This window comes from Bacillus rossius, chromosome 1 (genome assembly GCF_032445375.1).
Source record: "Bacillus rossius redtenbacheri isolate Brsri chromosome 1, Brsri_v3, whole genome shotgun sequence".
Classification (NCBI taxonomy): Eukaryota; Metazoa; Arthropoda; class Insecta; order Phasmatodea; family Bacillidae; genus Bacillus; species Bacillus rossius.
The window spans coordinates 225,042,499-225,065,170 of NC_086330.1; the positions used below are offsets into that span (position 1 = coordinate 225,042,499).

The 22,672-nt window shown below is 35.1% G+C and overlaps 1 long non-coding RNA gene across 1 annotated transcript; it reads right to left on the minus strand.

Moving 5' to 3' along the window:
* Positions 1–1,528: 1,528 nt before the first annotated feature.
* Positions 1,529–22,276, minus strand: LOC134527330 (uncharacterized). Its single transcript, XR_010074165.1, has 2 exons — positions 21,966–22,276; positions 1,529–1,707 (listed from the first exon to the last, which is right to left on the minus strand). It is a non-coding gene; the product is annotated as an uncharacterized LOC134527330 (long non-coding RNA).
* Positions 22,277–22,672: the final 396 nt, after the last annotated feature.

Sequence of the window (22,672 nt, forward strand, 5' to 3'; positions counted from 1 at the left end):
CAAGAGGAACTAGAAATGCCAGACTCTAGTAAGAAAGATTTGATCAGGATGAGCAATGAGCTAACAAAGTTTACATTAGGGAATTTAGGTGAAAAATAAATTTGTGCCAATTACTTCTAATTTGCGGCACAATATATACAGCGAAACCCCTTATTTACGTTTTCCCGTTATTTGCACTATATTCTTCAGGGGTCCCATTTAGTTCCCATTTAGTCCAATACAATACTTTCACGCGAATTACGTCTCAAAAATCGAGTCCATCCCGCTATTTACGTCACGTAACAACCATAGTAGGCCTAAAAACATTGTGAAAAACGTAACGTTTATATTCGGCAATGAACATTTTAAAACGCAAAATATACATATTTTATAACATGAAAAGTTGCTTTTATTTCGAAACATATAATAATATAAGCCTAGGCGTGTAAAAGTCCAAGTAATTATAGCAGGAGACAATCTAAAATGTACTAGGGAAAAAAGTAAACTCACGAATGTATACACTTAACGGGAATATTGGGACTTTACGAGGCTCTTTTCTGATACTATATTTATGTCACAACTTAGCCGAAATAACTTCACAAGATAAAATGAGCGGAGTCTTGGTAACTGTTTTATACGTACTTTGTGCGTATACCAATAAACTGGTATTAGAACTGGACAAAACTGGTACACGGGAGGTGAAGCTTATATTTTTTCCCGCTAAGCTCACATCTATTGGCTGGCTGCTGATGGAAGGTCACGAGTCTGGGCGGAGCGTTGAGTGAGTTATACTGCGCATGCGCAGCTCAGAGAACAGAGAGAGGCAGCCGGCGGCTACGCCGCGCCGTAACAACAGCTGATTGAGTACAATGACCTTTCTCCGCGCACGACGCGCTATTGACGGTAAATTTCCAATTTGCGGCCCTTTTTTTTAAATTTTTTTACTGTGGTGCAATGCGTATGTGTAATGTAGCCCGTATTTGTTATGAACGCTGCAGGATGTGACTGTATTTTAATTAACTTTAACGTATTTCTTACTTTTCCCTTTATTTACATTTTTTTACTTTGTCCCCATGAAAAGTGCAAATAAGGGGTTTTGCTGTACATAGCCCAAGGAAATTCATGGGTTTTATGTATTTGGCCAGGTATATATTACATTATGTGTGAATTGGTTGTGTCAAATTTAAGGTATTTTCCTTGAAATAATGATTTTACAAACTTCCAAATAGCACACTATTCTTAGCTTTCATACCACTGGGTTCATTTTAGTGCACCGATCATGCAGTTAGTTAAGGTAAGGAAAATAGTGTTAAAATTATAGAACATTATCTAAAAAAATCTCATTTCACTGTTGATGTAACACAAAAAATAGTCGTCTACTAGAACTAGACTAAATGTTATCAATACTTCTTTAAGGTTGCTGTCTCTGCAGAGGTGGCAAATGTTTGAACTCAATAAGGCTAATAAAACCATTCAACTACTCACCTATAATAAAGATTTAAATATGCAGCAATATCCTTTAAACATACAACTAAAAACAAGCCAATAGTAAATAAAACAGGGTAGAAACCACCTTTATTGAAAATTAAATGAGTGTTTTACATAAAAACGTGTATAAATAACAGTAAACAATTCAAGAACTTGTAAGTACACAGCTACTGGATGGATGAGCAACACTTTCCAGAGAGAAGTGGCATCTACAGTCACAACACCGCGGATCACGCAAACCTAACAGGAAACAAACACGGCATGACTTCAGTGTAAACAGCACAAATACATTAATATACATAAAAATAGTACTAGTCAGGGCATACACAATACATTCTGGGAGGAAGAACATGTAACAACCCAGGCTAATGCCCTCCCCACTTGCTAAATGGTTTAATCAATGATTCAGTATGTAGTCTTTTATTCAGTACTATGGTTAGTTTTTATGATATAATTTATATAACAGCTTTTTGGTCCTTTTAAGAAGTATTCCTATGTTTGCCATATATTTTATAATCATGATTTACATTATTTCATGCATTTTAAGTTATTTGTACAATTTGCTTACTTTATAGGCTCCTACCTGTTTATACCTGTAACTCAAAAAGATTGCTTGTCATTACGTTGTTCATGAATGAGAATGCTAATGTAATTTCCCATTACATATTTTTTCTCGCCATGATCCTTTGTGTGAAGGCGAGCAGGTGCAAGGTTTCCTAGTTGCGTAATAATTAGTGTGTGACAAGAGTTTGTAGCAGTGAGAAAAAACATTATAGTGTCGGACGGCTGTTGCTATGTGCCCGTATTTGCTGGTAATTTGCCAAGGTATTTTTTGATTGGTTGAAAAATAATGTCACTAGTATTTGTGATTTTTTCTTGTTGAAATTTTTTGCCAGAAACACTTCGCTATGAGGTGTCAGAAATTGTATCCTGCAATGGTTTTGTAAGAGCTATGCTGTGATTGGCTGGAGAAGTAAAGCACCTTGACGCTTGCCCGCCCTCTCTATATTAAATATCACGTTACTTTACGTTATAATTAAACCCAAAACGAGTTTTAGTAAGCTCAGAAGCAATTCAGGGAAAAAAGGTATTTCGGCAGTAGGCCTACTCACGTAATATACGGCGAGGAATCTGTGCAACATATTAGGTTATAAACAAAGCGACGAACAATAGAATAATTCATTGAAGCAACCAACCATCTTCGCCCTTTATTTTTTACGTTGCTATAACCACACATATTTACTTATTTCGGGATATAACAGTAAATATGGACGAGTTATGTACGCAAATGGATATTTTTTTTTCGCCACAGCTGAACATGTACATTGGGACGCCATCTTGTGACCGGCGATCTACCAACTATATTTATATTTTATAAGAGCATAAATTAAGTTGTGAAAGCAAGTTTAAATACTTTTTAATACATAGGATTGAATTTATATGTATGTACATATAATTATTTATGCCATGTGTATCTTTTTTTTTATTACTAATATCTAGTTTATACTTCCACCACCAGGGCAGGGAAATTTCGGCAAAATTTATGCGCGCGCATCTCATCTCTTCCAAAAGGGAGTTGGTTCGCCCCTCCCTTCCTTTCTTCGTTCCCGCGCTTTACTCCCTATTTAAAGGGAAGGTCATCCACCTGAAGGAGTTGATCGGCCCAACGGCCAGTGGGGCTGGAATCCACCCACTGACCACAGGACGATCCTAGGGGGAGCAGCAGAACAACTGGCTATCAGTTTTCTGCAGCTCGCACCCCTCCTTCGCGAGTCAGGGCATCCGAGGACCTATATCGGCATAGGGAATTTGTCCCCCCCCCCTTCCTTGATGCTAGGGTGTATAGTGTAATTTTTGTGCATGTGAAAGTCATCGCAGACGACCAACTGAACTGTTATCCAGGACAATTAAAGTACTCTTGTGAACATAATGTCATTCTCAATGAATAGTTTAGCCCCATCCCTCACCCCGCTAGCTATTCACCTACGCCAGCAGGCCGCACAGCAGAGGAAACTGAAGGTCACCTCCTTCAAGCATCCGCCGGAGTTATTCCCAGCCTTGGTCCGGATACCCGGACCACCACCAACCCTGGAGGAGCTCGTCCAACGTCAAGAGAGCCGTCCAGATCTGCGCTTCGGCTTCCCTCTGCCGAGGGGACTCTGCGAGCTCTTGCAGACCGCCCTTCCGAACATCAGTGCACCCATCATCAAGAGGAAGGAAGAGGTGGAGCTCAACCAGCACCAACTACTCCACCTCCTACGCCCCTATCACCTCATACCACCTCCGCTCTCACCCATAACCAGCCCTTCGAGGACACCTGCTCCCGAGCAGTCCATCATTCCCGGAGGAAAAAGGACCAGCCCCTTCGGCCCTGCATCGAGAGACCAGGAACCCAGCCAGAATCGCATATGCAGCATACTACGTCTCTGCCAGCACTTCCCGGCTCCTCTGTAACCCATCGCCAGCTCTCCAGGACATCCAGGTGTGAATCAAACCACCTCACCCAAGGATCTACAAGCAGCCCTTGCCGATACAGTACCAGCCCGGAGACGGACGTGCCCCTCCAAGAAGACCGTCCAGCCACAAGGAGAGGGGAACCTCAGACCAACAGCCACACCATGGTGAGACCCCTCGTCCCCCTCTTGACCAAACCAACGCCCAACCTGCATACCAGCCGGATGTGAATCCTGCCACAAGACCAGCTCAACCTTCTCTACCCCTGTACACCCCTGGAAACAGGATCACTGGCTCTTACCCAAGAGGGCTCAGTGCGAGAAGAACCTGCAACGTCCTTCGGGCATATGCAGCTACATAGCCTTGTCCTTCAGTCTTTGTCTGGACGTGGTGCCGAGTAGGTTGCAAGTCGGGCAGTGGCACACAAAAGCATATAATTATGTATGTGAGTTTATAGATATTTAAGTGGCTGTAGTTCAGGCGCTACCTTATCACCAACCTGATTTTATATTTCAGAATTTTTAACTAGAAGTTTTGACCATAGTTCGCAGATGTTAACCCACAGCAATGATAGAGTGAATGTGCAAGTGTTGGGAGGTAGTAGTCTTTCGGCTATACAGTGAGTTTGTGTGTAACCACGGGACTTAACTACAACTATCTTTAAATATTCATCCTTCGGTACCTGTTGACAGTAAACTTGTTTGTTCAGAAATCAGTGACGAGGTTATGTGCAGAGTATTTGTAAATTCTACATGTACTTGTTCTTGTGGTCACAAGATGGCCACCATGATGACTTGTGAATATTTGTAAAATGGTAATAAACAGTTAATATCAGTCTGTGTCCGAGAGACATTATTTCAGTAAATGAAACACAGATAGAAACATTTATTTGGAACTAATATGATTTTTCAGCAACCAAATCTTTTTGCAAGTGTTTATGAAAGTCCACTTCACGCCAAATTTTGAGCTAGCACGGGAGGTCTGAGATGTGACAATTATTATGCCTAATATATACTATGAGTAAATTAGGTGATATTTTTAAAATATAAACATATAGATATAATGTAGTTTATAACACATTAATTTCGGTGTCCATGGTAAAAATGGACACTTAAATTATACTTCAACTAACAGTTTAAGCATACATACTAGATTAAATAATTGTTTTACTCGTCGACAGCAGTGCTCCAATTCAGAGCCCTCTCCCAGAATGTCACCTTAACATCAGAGTAAAGGTTCTCCTCACAGTTTAACAAATTGTGTAGGACTATTAAGAACATTTGTGCTAAACCTGGATTCCCAGGGAAGAGGTGAGTTTATTATTAGTGTTACAATATTAACTGTTCAATACAGAGTTAGCTGATGCTTTTTTAGTTGGCTGCACAAAGACAAGAAATGAATCAACACAAAACCTTCATTATGGCTGTACCTCAGTAAATATTTTCTACCACTGCATCCAGTCGCATCCTCACCGGAACATAGCTAAGGAACTGCCGGATACAGAAAACAAGTCTGCCTTGATTAAATGTGCTACTTATTCTCAACTTAGTGTGTTCAAACTTTGAAAATAATCTCTTAACTTTAAATTATGATGTGATGGATGTATACAGATCTTCATAATGTTCATAACACTTTTTTCAAGGTCCAAATATTTTGGAATAAGCTCGGGAGTCAATTATACCAACACTCCTGCACAATCTTAAATCACAGCCGCAAACCTCCCATAACATATACAGGGAAAGCAATAATGTGAGTCGAGTATATATAGCATGTGTCACTCTTAGTATGTATTACAGACTAAATAGCACCCACTATTGCCAAATAGATACTACCCGGCTTGTTATAATAAAAATTCATATTTTGTATTCCACTGTTAAAATAAGTTTTTATTGTAATTTTAGTAGATGCCCTCTACCTCAAAATTATGCCTGGCCTTCAGATATTACTAAGATATAAAAACACTTATGTAGAGTTTAATATCTTTTTTACCAAAACTTTTATTAGCTTGACCTGTATGTATAAATGGACTATGTAATAAAATCTTTCCATTCAATTTTTACTAACATTTTGGTGCCAAAATGTGTTGAAATTGTGCATACCTACATATAAAGTACATCTGACAATGCAATATTTTTGTAACTTAAGGCCTTAGAGTTAAGGGGCAGTTAGGAATTGGGGGGGAGGGGGGAATCAGAGGGTAAAAGAACCACTAATTTCGAGCTTTGGGTAATAACCATGCTTTTTGTGTATACATAAAGTTGGGGCAAAGTGGGAATTTGCCCGGGGTTAACTGTGTCCCTAACGGAGGGTGAGAAGGGGATTAATAACACAAAATTTAAAAAATATTAAAAATCAATGCTTTTTCGATTGTGTTTCTGATACAAAATGTCAGGTTATGGTGGAAAATGAGCCCCGGGAAGACAAATTCCCAAAATTTTTAAAAATGAATCCTTTTTGTTTTAGAGTATTTCCAAGGTCAGGTTATGGTGGAAAATGTGCCCAGGGTTTGACTTTGTCCCCTTCGGAGGGGGTGGGGTTAATTACCCTAAATTTAGAAAATTTTAAAAATATAATCTTTTTGATTTAGAGTGTTTCCGAGGTCATGTTATAGTAGAATATGGTTAATGACTAATTTTGAAAAATTAAAAAAAGTATTTTTTTTTTTTTAATTTGGAGTGTTTCTGATCCATTAGGTCGGGTTATGGTGTAAAATATGCCAGGGGAGAGGTTAAAGCCCCAAAATCTTTTAACATTCTCGAAACCTGTCTTGGAAGTTGATTTTAGAAAAACCCTGCGCTCAGTTAATGCGTATGAAATATAAAAAACATCCCTGCCAAGTTTCAAGTCTGTAGACATACACTTGAAACACAGTAAAGGGCTTTCATATTTCCTCGAACTCACAAATTTAGATGACTTCCTTTAAATTAGTTTTTCAAAACCATAACGTTTGTTTAAACAAAACCTGCTGGACAACGAAACAATACATTTATTAATATTCTGAACTTTTAAGAGTTGGAGAGTTGACCTCACAGCACCTTGCGCAATATTCTCAATGATAATCTCTTGTTCTATAAATAAATAAATAAATAAATAAATAAATAAATAAATAAATAAATAAATACAAATAATTTATCTCTATCTATATCCAATAAGCAAGAGTTTCACTTCTGTTGTGTGGACTCCATGTAACTTTTTTTGACGTGACGTCTGCTGCACGCACGAAAAAGTGTCCCATAATGCACATTGTCCCACTACAAATGTGTCCCGTTACGCTCATTGTACGCATACTCCGTATCTCTCTTCCCCTCGATTGGAACAACAATCGATTTGACTTTTCAATCATGTTTTCATCATTTGAATTATTATTATATAATTTAACGATCGTACACCGATTTTCAGCACAATCAGTACGGTTATTTAAAAGTACTGTTGAATTTTCAAATACGTTGTTAACGAACAATGGTGTTTTACAATTACACATAATACTTCAAATTACACCCGGGATCTTTTGCACAATGTTTTAAAAAATATTGTAACACATTATAAATAAGTTTGGTGTATATTGGATGCGTATTTGTTATAAAATCGTATTATAAAGACAAAATAATATTATTCCCCTACAGTGCTGCAATCTACGGTGACAGACGCGAACTGAACGAATCGTGCTCTCTATCAGCTGCCGCGGGAATCAGGCACTCGTTAATACATATTTTCCTTTGTTTATCGCGATGGGCGTTATTATTAATGAATTATAAATAAAATTTCGTGCCCGGGGCCACAATTGCAAACCATTTTGAGCACTGGAAGACATAAAAACGTAAAATATTTTAAAATAAAAATTTTAATCTGTGGTTTTGATTGCTTATTACAACAACAATTTCGGCAATAAAGGTTAATTATTCTTGCATTTTAAAAATCTGATTACTAGTATAATTTCAAGTATTTATACTTTTATTATTAAAAAAAGTAGCATCTGTCAGTGAGTGCAGTAATAATAGGTTATGTTAGATATTTGATTACAGTTTATTTATATGAAAACTTTTTCATAATTATATTTAAATGAAAAGTTAATGTGATATTCATTGCTTATAACAAAAATAATTTTGGCAATAAAGGTTAATTATTCTTGCATTTTAAAAATCTGATTACTAGTATAATTTCAAGTATTTATTCTTTTATTATTAAAAAAAAGTAGCACCTGTTGGCGAGTGCAGTAATAATAGGTTATGTTACAATTGACTAAAAAATTATAGTGATTCATATAATTGATGATATATATATTTGATTACAGTTTATTTATATGAAAACTTGTTCATAATTATATTTAAACTTTATAGCTAAATGCCAGTTATTAAATTAATTACAAGTCATCTACATGTGAACTGTTTCATCGACTGCTTATAAAGTGAAGTGAAAAGTTAATGTGGTTTTCATTGCTTATTACAACAACAATTTCGGCAATAAAGGTTAATTATTCTTGCATTTTAAAATTCTGATTACGAGTATAATTTCAAGTATTTATACTTTTATTATTAAAATAAAAATGATTCAATTTTATTCATAAAAGTATGCAATCATTTCATCAATGTTTTGTTATGACGTCACGTTAAACTATCGTCTGTAAACCGACTTTACGGACAAACAATTTTTTGTTTTTCAATTTGTCCTATTTGAACAAAATAATATAACTCTGAATGCACTGCTCATCATTTTGTATTTCACATCTTATTCAACCTAATTTTCTACATTAAAAGAGTCAGTTATTTCATCTCATAGTTTTATTTTTGCAGTTCCAATGTCCAGTGTAAACAGTTTAGCAACTATATGTTGGAAATTAATTCTCAGACACTGTTGCAAATATATATAATCTGAATGAGTGTCAGGTCTAAACACTGTCCAATAGTTTTCTCTGGCAGATGACATTTATGTCATGACACAAGTGTCCAGTATAAATGTACTTTAAGTTACTTTTCCACAAAAAGGTTTTAAAATATTCAAAAATGCATTTAATTTTATTTTCTAACATGTTTTACAGTCATTCTTTAAAGGTACATTGCACGTGGTTTCCCGCAGTAAACAAATTAAGCAGAGGTTAGGATGGGTAGCCGTACGTGGAAAAAGGTGTTTTGGGTTAACGGGTAGTGTAAAATTATGGGAAATATTACCTGTAATGTAATATGGTGACAAATGTGTGTTGTGCTTCAATAGCGTAGCCAATACCATTTTCCATGAGATTGTCATAGTTCTCTTGTACCACAATGTTTTCTTGATACCAGCTGCAACTTGATACTAAGGTTCTCCACAGACACTTAGGAATATAGTGTTGCCAAAGCTGTTTTAATAATACAGGGACTTTAATGACAGTATGTTTTAGCTGGGGCAAAGACTGTTTTCTACCCTAATTTATTTTCCAGTTCAAGTGAATATTTTTTCAAATATTCTTCAATAATTATTCACTTCAAGCTAGAAAAGTCTTGGCACCAGCCAAAATGTACTGACATTATAGTCCATCTTAGCTAAACTATTAAATCACAACACAAATTTACATAACTCATTTTTAATGGCTTTAAATGTGGAGTACTTGAAATATGATGTGGTGCCACAGAATGATTATAAATAAAACAAATAACAAAAAAAAAAACATTCCAACTTATCATTGTCACAATATCACAGTATTTCTTATATAGCACACATATCTAAACACTCTTGAAAATGGTAAACTACTTGTTAACTACTTGAAATATCGCAAAGCCCACTCAGGAAAAAATTCAAAAACATGATAGGAATTTAAAAAAAAATCATTATGGGATTAATTTTTCCCCCCTTCAGAAAAGTGGCTCTTCTTCAGAATTACCTAAAACATTTCTTAACAAAAATTTTTTATAGCACTTTTTTTTTTACTTTGTAATTACACCTATCCCTCATTTAGCACGTCTTCAGGTTGGGCGGATTAATTTAGCACGATGTGAATTTCACTGCCCCAGTTTTGAATAGCACGTCTGTAAATTTCAGTTAGCACGAAATCTCAGCAGGCAAAAAAAAAATAGTCGAGCACGATGCCACAAAGTCTGTTTCAACTTCTGTAAACAACAGATGTGACGTGGGATACAGGTGGAAAAAAAGGGGAGAAGAGATACACGTGCAGGCCTGTCTACACTATCGGCTGTTGTACAAACATCAGCTATGGCAAGTTAAATTGAGGCTATGGAGTGTAAAGTACTATAAAGGCAATATATACGTTTTATAAAAAGTAAATATTTAATTTCATGCAATATTTATTTATTTTCTTTATATTTCATTTCTTATGTTTATTTGGACTCTATGATCAACCCAGACCATAAATTTATTTCGTTATTGTTTGTCTATGTATGTTTAATTTCAGCTTTGAAATTGTTAAAATCGGGTAGGCATAAAGACCAAAAATATATAAATCTCTGGATTTTATAATTTTTTAGGTAAACTGATGAACAGAATCTAACATATAAGTATAGTTTGAGATCATTTTAACAATCAGGACACATTCCTAACAAGAAAATGGTCTCAAGGATAATTATATAGGGTAATCATGAAAGATGAATACTGTATATCAAAATACAAAAATATCTTAATAATATGTGTACATATATTTATAGTAGGTCATAAAGCAGCACTAAGAAAGGATTTTTTAGTTGCCATTCATCTATACAAACCATCACCAAACTTCTATGTGAATAACATATATAGGATAATTGCTTAAAGAATAGTAGATAGACGACTGTAAAATTCTTTGCAGATTTTTAATGCAGTATTTGTGAGAATTATGAGAATTTTATTTGCATCATAACTAACTTTTATATTGTATTACTTTTGTAATGCAGTTGTGCGAGACGTTAACATTTTCATTTTCGTATTCCGCTAACAAAAAATTGGCATTTCAATACTTCCTGTCTGCTATTATAGGTTAATCTGTAATAATAAAATAGTTTGTCGCTGTTTCTGTTTGCCCCTCTGTATAATGAACAGTGCGAATATGTTATGCCTGTAGACTTCTGTAACGAAACAAGGGTATGCCAGATAGTTGAATATACAAATATAATCTTGGAAATTAAGTTCCAGGTTGTCTTAAAATGTTAAAGAATTCATTTTTTCAAATTTAATTTTTATCTGTAAGTGATTATCTTTCATAATATCAGGGCCCTGCAAAGTCTAGGGTCACCATGTCACTACCAATTATAGAAAAGTTGATTGCAGCATTACATTTTTAAAGTAGAATAATGTTCCCAGTAATTTTACATTCACATCGCCTAGGAAATTAAATCCCCGCCAAGCAGAAAAGTTTTTTAAAGATCAAATGTACGAGGGTTATTTTTTTTTCAACCTCCGATCGGCTGTAATAAAAAAACGGGAATGAATTGGGAAATTATTTTAATGTCAAAAGAAACGTACATCTTTACTCTATTTTTCCACATAATCACCGTGCAGATTGAGGCATTTGTCGTACCAATGCACCAGCTTTCCAATACCCTCTGCATAAAATGATGCCTCCTGCCTATTCAGCCACGTTTTAACAGTGCCCTGCAGAGTGATTACAGTTTCATTTCTCCATGGCATGCCCATTAATCGATACCCTAATCGCTCGTACACGAATCAACACGTCTCGTAGTGTTTACCCCCTTCCACCAACCATGTGGAGCGGCCAACTCACACCTCAGTTGAAGCTTGGTTATGGGAATGTCAACATGGCTGCAACGATAAACTGTACGGCAAAATGCGAGCTGCGTGGAGTCATCCGTTTCTTACAGGCAGAAGGGCACACTGCAGCAGAAATCCATCGCCGAATGAGTGTTGTGTGTTAAAATGCGACTGAATAGGCAGGAGGCATAATTTTATGCAGAGGGTATTGGAAAGCTGGTGCATCGGTACGACAAATACTTCAATCTGCACGGTGATTATGTGGAAAAATAGAGTAAAGATGTACGTTTCTTTTGACATTAAAATAATTTCCCAATTCATTCCCGTTTTTTTATTACAGCCGATCGGAGGTTGAAAAAAAAAAAAAAAAACCCGTAAGTAGGCCTAGAACATGAAGAGAAAAGTGCCATGTCTGAAAATTATTTACTAAACAAAGGAAGTTTCATATTTTTACAGGATATTAACTTTTAGATCACTGAAAATTAAACACTACAATAAAGATTGAAACTATGTATTTACACAGATAGCATCTGTGCCTACTATCTAATTAGATATAACACAACTCTGTAATAGAAAAAACAAGTATCAAATAACTTTGCAAGGTTGTAAACATTCATTTTTTCTAGTCTATAATTATACATTGCATAGCCACATAAAAACACAGCTAAATTGTAGAAATTTGTCTACGTCAACACCTGCAACACTGCTTAGGAGTAAAAAGAGAAATAATTCTGAAAATGGTATTTCTAAGAGCAATGTTAATATTATAATTATTTCTTTTTAAATATTTTATTAAATTTATTTCTCACTTTTTCCATGGACTTTATTCAATCACCACTATTTAGTATTTCAGAATCCATTTAGAATTTTGAAATGCTGTTTATTGAGAAAAATCTATGAACATTAGAAGTACTTAGACTGTATCTTTTTTAATGGAAATGCCATGCCTCTACTGAATTACCTTATCAAATTATGCACTTGCCTGCAATTGTAAAATGATCAGGAGGTAAAACAATAAAAAAAAATGTAAAAATAGGGGCAGAATTTTTATAGGTTAGTTTTGCAATCGTTAAAGTGATAAAAACAAAACAAAAGTTTTAATGAGGGTTAATCAGCTAATTAATATATATATACATTGCGATATAGGGAATATTGATGAAGTCATCAACAAGGCTGTGCTGAAGTATTTACGACCTTTAGGTTCTTACGGTATAAGTGCGGGAACGGATGATTTGAATTGGGAAAATTCACATGCTTGGTTTGCCAAAGATATTGTTGTTGAGAAAAGTAAATTAGTGTATGGAATATATTTTCATTATTGTGTTCTATAACTAAATTACAAAACGTGGTAATGAAAAATATTCTAAATTTGGTGGGATTATATTATATCAGGTCTTGTGGAAATTTTTTCTTTCATATACATTTTGTGATCATAATCTATTAGTTTATCACAAGTATTTATTACGTCAAGGGTCTTTCCACATACTAAACTAAAAAAGAAAACAACAAATACCACATGATTAAGGTATAAAGAATCATACCATCAGGATGAAGGGATAAAATTGGATATGTGATAAGGAAATTTAACCGTATATAAGATACAGTAGGAAATTAATATTCAGTATCATTGAATAGGTAGGACTGAAGTATAGACGATGATACCATGGGAAAAATTAATTCCGTATTGTGTCCTACATGGGTCATTCCATGTAAATCAACCAAAAAAAATACGGTTTTCAACCCAACTTTCTCATATTTGTCTGAATTTTGGTATGGTGGTAGCCCTAGTAAATACTAACATAGAGCAATTTTTATTTTATTATTATCCCTTCCAGTTTTTGAGTTGTACAGTTCCAAACATGGTCAAAATTCGAGGTTTTTTGCTCGCAATCAAATGTTGATTTATTTATAGGTTGAGTTCTAATAAAGCTGGAACAGTTGATTGGACTTCTTTAGAAACGATGATACAACCAACAGAAGAGTTTATCGATTGTTTGATTGAAAAGTTGGACTTGCTGAAACGACACTCCTTTATTGCAACACAACAATCTAATTTTCAAAAAAACACAAAGTGTGACCTCAAGGTAGGACATTTTTTTGGTAGTTACTGATTTTTCAGAAAATTACACATTTATAATACAAGATGAGGTTCAAGGTTACCATTGGACGAACACTCAAGCAACTGTCCACCCTATTGTTGCCTATTACAATGATGATAATGAAATCAAACATATCAGTTATGTTGTAATATCTGAGCATTTGACTCATGACACAGTGGCAGTACATCTATTCCAATCATATTTAATTGACTTTTTAACTGGATACTTTGGTAAGAATCCTACCAAAATGTTCTATTTTTCAGACGGCTCAGCATCTCAGTATAAGAAAAAAAAACTTTATTAATTTATGCCATCATAAAGAAGATTTTGGAATCAATGCTGAATGGCATTTTTCTGCTACTGCCCATGGAAAAGGAGCCAGTGATGGTGTGGGTGGGACTGTCAAGAGACTAACAGCTCGTGCCAGTCTTCAACGACCTCTCTCTGACCAGGTCCTGAGCCCTGAACAATTTTACTTGTTTGCTAAAGAAAATATTAAAGGCATTCACTTTCAGTTCTCTACTTCAGAAGACCATTTAAGACATGAACTCAGCCTCAAATAAAGATTTGACAAATGTTGTCCAATCACTGGAACTCAGAAGTTGCACTCTTACATTCCTCTGACAAAAAACAAAATCAAGACCAAACTGTACTCTAACTCAGACAAAAGTGAAGTTGTGCTGGTTACTGATTTAGACACTGATCCTGTACCCTTCAGTAAAATAACACATGGTGGCTATATTGCCTGTAAATACGATGACCACTGGTGGATGGCATGTGTACTTGATAAAAGTGAAGAAAATGATGAGATTGAGGTTAGCTTTTTGCATCCACATGGACCGGCAGCATCATTCTCATTTCCTCGCCATCTTGACATTTTACATATCAGAAGCAGTGATACATTAAATCCAAAAACTGCCACTGGAAGAACATACACCCTTTCGCATTGTGAAATGCTCCTATGCTCGAGACTTATTCAATGAGTTCAACCCTCAACCTTATAGATGGTTTGCACAGTGTAAACTATTTTCAGAACCGTACAATATTTACATATAGTGTTCTAATATTTTTTAATATGTGCTAAATGATGTGAATCATCAGACAGTTCAATTGCAACAGTTAAAACAATTTGCAGTGCAGTTCAGAGAATCAGAATTGGTAAGTTGTCCTACTTGTTTATATGCTACAATACAATTTTTTAACTACATAACTGTTTTGAAAAATATGCTTATGAAACCACAAACAATTAGTGTTTTCCAAAATAAAAGATATTAATTATATTAGGTAGTTGATATTATAAATTACTTCAAGGCCTACTTTATTGTTGTGAATTTACTGACATTCCAAAGCAAATTTACTAACCTCATGTACAGCAGCAGGTTAAAATAGTGACCCACTCTTATACATAAAATTGTATTTTAATATGATCCCATTGGCATCCCATAATAAAACTTTCAGCATTCATAGTCAGTATGTTGTTCTTTAACATATTTTTTTTTCAGAATTTTAAAAGTTCTGTTTTTTCAAAAAACAGTACATACAATTTTTAAAAAGTTTTTGAAAAGTGAATTTTTTTTAAAATGTTTTTATGTTGTATATAAAATTAAAGCCCAGAAAATAATCTCAAAAATGAGCTTATTTTCACAGTTCCAGCTTTATTAGAACTCAACCTATAAATAAATAAAAATTTGCTCGCGAATAAAAACCCTGAATTTTGGCAATGTTTGGAATTGTACAACTAAAAAACCAGAAGGGATAATAATAAAATAAAATTTCTCTATGTTACTATTTAATAGGGCTACCACCATACCAAATTTCAGACAAATCTGAGGTCGGGTTGGGACCTTGGTTGATTTGAAATGGAATGGCTCCTATATTATATATAATACGGATGACTGAAATAAAGAACATGATACTGTGGGAAAAACTGCTCCGTATTCGTGACCTATACTAGAATTTGTAGGGCTGTGGCATAGAACATGTTTTAAGTGGTCTGTGCAAAACAAGCATGTGAATGTTCCCCTCCAAAACACCCATATCCCCGTGCTTGTTCTGTAAGAATGTAGGGGTAGTAATGACTTCAGATCCACCATGTTGGTGAACTCATCAATATTAGGGCATCTTGATCTAGACTACTTCCCAACATTTCCACACAAGATCTAAACCAAAACTGGGTCTCCTGCTTTAAAGCTTAGTACGCGTGAAGGATTTCCTCTCTGAAAATAAATAAAATACACCAATCCCACACTTGGCACATCTTCAAATTGTGATAATTCAATTTAGCGTGATGTTCATTTTACTGCCCCAGTCTTGAATCGCACGTCTGTAAATTTCAGTTAGCATGAAATCGCCACAGGTCAAAAAAACTCGGGCATGACACCCCAAAGTCTGCTTCAACTTGCTTCACAACAGATTTACTGAGGCATACAGTTAGCTATATGAGAGGGGAAGAGATGCACCCGCAGGTCTATCTAACTACACTATCAGCTGTTGTACAAACATCAGCTATGGCAAGTTAAGTTGCGTCTATGGAGTGTAAAGGACCAAATGTTTATACGTCCACACGTATGCTGCCGGGCCGTACTGTTGTCACCCGGCCACACACCGTACTCAATACATTTGCAGACATTGTCATATTGGGCTTAAAAACATCACTGATTGGTCATGCTACTATCAAGAGGTGATGACTAAATAGAGAATGGATGCATCTGTAGGGAAATTTGGAAGACTGAGGTTAGTTGTTGGAATAGGTAATGCCAAACTTGGTAAACATAAACATAATAATGGTCAAGTTGTCCAGAGTAAGTAGGTTTTCGACGGAATTGAGAGAAATAAAAAACATTTTTCTCATTCCTGTCAAAGATAACAATATCAGAACTCTCCTGCAAGTGATTGAAAAATTAATTTTCACTGGAACAACAATTATTAGCAACTGTTGGGAGTTTTTATAATTGTCTTTCAGTGCATGATTAGGTAAATATTTACTTGGACGGTATTTCCGAAAAAAAATGTTAAAAATCCGAAAATACATTTATTTTATGCTCTTCAACTTCCTCTTTTCATTAAAAGTGGTGGAGGTAAGAAATTCCAAATACTTTAGGAGATATCGAATTTTTAAATTTCATCATATGTAGTTGAGCGGTATTTGCAAAAAAAAAAAGTTAAAAATCCGAAAATACCTTTATCATATGCTCGTCAACTTCCTGTTTTCATTAAAAGCGGCGGAGATAAGAAATTCCAAATACTTTAGGAGATATCGAATTTTTTAATTTTGCAATACAAGACCTGTGGAACCATTCGAGTGGCGCCATTTTTGTTATTTTGCAGTGTGTTCGTGAATACGTGATTAATAAAATGGTTTATTAGGTCAGGTCAGTTACATTATTAATACTTTCAAACTAAGCCGACATTAAAAATTATTTTGTGAATTAATTTTAATGGCTGTTTAGTTTTAAAATATTTATAATGTAACTGACCTGACCAAACAAACCCGGACAGAGGGTGAACAGTAAACTAAAATGGTCGATTAGGTCAGGTCAGTTACATTATAAATACTTTCAAACTAAGGTGATATTAAAAATAATGTGAATTAATTTTAATTATTCTTTAGTTTTAAATTATTTATAATGTAACTGACCTTACCTAACAAACCCGTAACAAAGGATGTACAGTAACAACTCACGTAAATTTTTTTGTTACTTATTACTTGCGCAACAATATCAAAATAACAAATAAGACTTTAAAATTAGAAACGTTAAAAACTCACCTAAGTTGGAGGCGGTAATTAAACACAGTTTTAAACAATAATTGAACTAAATAATCACGTATTAGTTCATTTGAATTCTGGCCTATCACGAACAATCACGTGACATCATTATCCAATAAAAAAATAGATACTCGTACGTAAACAAGAAACAATGGTGCACGCACGCCACAGGAATGCGCTGGTTTTGTGCTGAAATTTAAAAATTTGATATCTCCTAAAGTATTTGGAATTTCTAATCTCCACCGCTTTTAATGAAAAGAGGAAGTTGAAGAGCATATAATAAAGGTATTTTCGGTTTTTTAAAATTTTTTTTTCGCAAATACCGCTCAACTACATAATGAAGAAATTTAAAAATTCGATATCTCCTAAAGTATTTGGAATTTCTAATCTCCGCCGCTTTTAATGAAAAGAGGAAGTTGAAGAGCATTAAATAAAGGTATTTTCGGATTTTTAACATTTTTTTTTCGGAAATACCGCCCAAGTAAATATTTACCCATGATTATGTTCACCTTCAGGTAAATCATAGTATGAATATTTTTGATCTCAACACAGGGGCAAACACCTCAAGAATACCAAAAGTTTAGCGGATATGGTTAGCGAATTTTAAAGCTATGTTGAATACCTTGAGGAATTCATGTTCCTTCGAAAGTATCATTACAATCGCGAATTACTGCATTTTCTGCTCACTGCAAAGTACATGTACCTGCCTTCTACATAGGTGAATTTTTACATTTTTGTTTCATTTTATTCCTGCAACGACAGACGCAGCCATTGCCTTGTTTTGCTTTCCGTTGTGGGTTAGTGTGTGTTATAATTTGGATAACTTGAGTTAAACCATGAGAATCATAGATTACATTGGTTAGGAATATTAAAAATACTTCAGAACATTGTGAACTGTTGGTTGGGTTAGTATAACTAAATTACCTTAAACTAATAATACTGTCAAATAATTTTAATAATTGCCTAACCAACCTTCAGCATTAACTTAATCAACCATTTTCACAAATTAACTCAATTTCTCCAATTCACATATACACACAGACCACATGCAGAAAAGAAAAAAAATAATAGTGGCGAACGTTACAATGCCATGCATTGTAATGAAACTTATCAATGGTGATTTTTCAGAAACCAGTAGTAATACTGAGCTGAACTTAGCTCTATCCTGCGGCTCTATCCGGCCGCCCGGGACTGAGAGCTTGGAACAACAACAGCCTAAGTCATTCCACGCAAATACGGCAAATACCATCCAAGTTTTAATTTTTTTCCGAGAGAATGAGCAGTCATAACGTTGAAACACTTACAAGGTGACAAATACATCTGTTTACTATAAATAAAAATTAAATTTACTGTGTAAACCAACGTACAGGTTGTCCCAAGTACTCTGAAAGCCACCAAAGTGTTGTTTTATGTTGCGTATTTCACAAATGAAGGTGACCCAAAATCCTCCAAGATATATACAGACCAAAATAATACAAAGGGGTGTTCCTACAGGTGTCCTTAATAAATAAAAAATAAATTTGGAAGGATTTACAACGTATCCGTTGTACAAGACCCTCTTAAGGTGTCCAAAGTGTTGTTTTTAAGGTATTTAAAAGAAAACTTTTTTTTTTTCGAAACTTTGCCCTACACGTAACGCCATGGCAGGTACATAGGACCTTTCCTCTATGATCCTTCTAACAAAAAAATATTAATTTCCAGAGGTAACCCCCGTACGAGATTCTCCAGGGCCTCCTAGGGCCTCCAAAGTGTGGTTTTTTACGAACTTATCACAAACATTATTTTTTTACATCAACTTTTGCGGCTGGAAATGCTACAAATGGTATATAGGGGTGTTCCTATAGGTGTCCTTAATAAATAAAAAATTAATTTGGAAGGATTTACAACGTATCCGTTGCACAAGACCCTCTTAGGGTGTCCAAAGTGTTGTTTTTAAGGTATTTTACAGAAAACTTTATTTTTTTTCGAAACTATGGCCTAAACGTAACGCCACGGCAGGTTCATAGGACCTTTCCTCTATGATCCTTCTAACAAAAAAATATTAATTTCCAGAGGTAAGCCCCGTACGAGATTCTCCAGGGCCTCCTAGGGCCTCCAAAGTGTGGTTTTTAACGAACTTATCACAAACATAATTTTTTACATCACTTTTTGCCGCTGGAAGTGATACGCATGGTATATAGGGGTGTTCCTACAGGTGTCCTTAATAAATAAAAAATAAATTTGGAAGGATTTACAACGTATCCGTTGCACAAGACCCTCTTAGGGTGTCCAAAGTGTTGTTTTTAAGGTATTTAACAGAAAACTTTATTTTTTTTTCGACACTTTGGCCTAAACGTAACGCCACGGCATGTTCATAGGACCTTTCCTCTATGATCCTTCTAACAAAAAAATATTAATTTCCAGAGGTAAGCCCCGTACGAGATTCTCCAGGGCCTCCTAGGGCCTCCAAAGTGTGGTTTTTTACGAACTTATCACAAACATTATTTTTTACATCAACTTTTGCGGCTGGAAGTGATACAAATGGTATATAGGGGTGTTCCTACAGGTGTCCTTAATAAATAAAAAATTAATTTGGAAGGATTTACAACGTATCCGTTGCACAAGACCCTCTTAGGGTGTCCAAAGTGTTGTTTTTAAGGTATTTAAAAGAAAACTTTTTTTTTCTTTCGAAACTTTGCCCTACACGTAACGCCATGGCAGGTACATAGGACCTTTCCTCTATGATCCTTCTAACAAAAAAATATTAATTTCCAGAGGTAACCCCCGTACGAGATTCTCCAGGGCCTCCTAGGGCCTCCAAAGTGTGGTTTTTTACGAACTTATCACAAACATTATTTTTTTACATCAACTTTTGCGGCTGGAAGTGATACAAATGGTATATAGGGGTGTTCCTACAGGTGTCCTTAATAAATAAAAAATTAATTTGGAAGGATTTACAACGTATCCGTTGCACAAGACCCTCTTAGGGTGTACAAAGTGTTGTTTTTAAGGTATTTAAAAGAAAACTTTATTTTGTACGTTACGTTGTAAATCCTTCCAAATTTATTTTTTATTTATTAAGGACACCTGTAGGAACACCCCTATATACCATGCGTATCACTTCCAGCGGCAAAAAGTGATGTAAAAAAATAATGTTTGTGATAAGTTCGTTAAAAACCACACTTTGGAGACCCTAAGAGGCCCTGGAGAATCTCGTACGGGGCTTACCTCTGGAAATTAATATTTTTTTGTTAGAAGGATCATAGAGGAAAGGTCCTATGAACCTGCCGTGGCGTTACGTTTAGGCCAAAGTGTCGAAAAAAAATAAAGTTTTCTGTTAAATACCTTAAAAACAACTCTTTGGACACCCTAAGAGGGTCTTGTGCAACGGATACGTTGTAAATCCTTCCAAATTTATTTTTTATTTATTAAGGACACCTGTAGGAACACCCCTATATACCATTTGTATTACTTCCAGCCGCAAAAGTTGATGTAAAAAAATAATGTTTGTGATAAGTTCGTAAAAAACCACACTTTGGAGGCCCTAGGAGGCCCTGGAGAATCTCGTACGGGGGTTACCTCTGGAAATTAATAGTTTTTTGTTAGAAGGATCATAGAGGAAAGGTTCTATGTACCTGCCATGGCGTTACGTGTAGGCCAAAGTTTCGAAAAAAAATAAAGTTTTCTTTTAAATACCTTAAAAACAACACTTTGTACACCCTAAGAGTGTCTTGTGCAATGGATACGTTGTAAATCCTTCCAAATTTATTTTTTATTTATTAAGGACTTCTGTAGGAACACCCCTATATATTATTTTGGTCTGTATATCTCTTGGAGGATTTTGGGTCATCTTAATTTTTGAAATACGCAACATAAAACAACATTTTGGTCGCGCTTAGAGTCCTTGGGATAACCTGTACGTTGGTTTACACAGTAAATTTAATTTTTATTAATAGTAAACAGATGTATTTATGTTTTCTTGTAACTGCTTCAACGTTATGACTGCTCATTCTCTTGGGAAACAATTAAAACTTGGATGGTAATTGCCGTATTTGCGTGGAATGACTTATGCTGTTGTTGTTCCAAGCTCTCAGTCCCGGGCGGCCGGATAGAGCCGCAGGATAGAGCTAAGTTCAGCTCAGTGTAGTAATTTAGAAACACTGTTTTCAAGGTTTATGTAGGAACGTCCCAGGTAGTCGATAAAAGTATATTCGAAATTTTTATTTAACGCAGGGTTGGCTGGTTTAAACCAGATTTTTTTTCAAACCTTGAATTTACGTATAGGTCCCTCCGTAAGAACGTTAGTACTTAACAATTTTAAAGCCTCCTAAATCCCTTGTTCATGACCAAACTAAATGCATATCCAAATTCGAATGAATTCCAATTATTAAAGATTTTGTATGAGAACTCTTTCAACCTAGCTTATTTCATTATCAGCACCATTACAAGTCGTTCTTTGCATCCCAATGTACCAAAGCTATAACAGTAGTTCGGCATTACAATAAACACTTATATCAAAACTTACCTACCAAATCTAAGTTTCATTCATATTTCAAACAGAATTGTTCCAATATGTATATTCTACTAAATCATTGCCACAGCAAGTTCATTATAGTCAATGGTGGCATGCCAGAGTCGGTTCCTTTACGAAAACCCAAATATATTACACCAGGGATAAATCCATAATTAAATACAACTGTCACAACTTTAACTGCGACAGCAACACGCTTCTTCATAGCATCACTCATCGCTGCTACCATTTCAAATTTCAATAAACTTCTGAAAGAATAAATAATACGAAACCTCGCTAAACAAGAAACTCTTTAACCATGGAGGTAAGAAGTTAGCACGGGATGGGCACTAATTAGAGAGATGCTTGAACGACGTTTTGTTTGTGTGCACGGCCGTAAGAGCGCTAGTGTGATCACTGCTCAATGTTTGTTTACGATTCGTTGCCAAGGCTCATTTGTAATGGCGGCAATTTTTCTTTTGTATTTTTGTTTAGGACTTTAGGTTATTTGCGTGCTACTTGCTTATTGCTTAGTAGGTGGAAACTGGAAAATATCTGGCGTTTATTTATTCAATTATTTAGTGGTCATATTTTCATTGAGGTAAGGTTGTTAAATTGAGTATAAAATTACGTATTAAGTAAAATACAATGCCGCCACATGTACGAAAATGCTGTGTGCCTGGTTGCGATGATAAATTTGCTGTTAGACACCACTTCCCAGTTTAC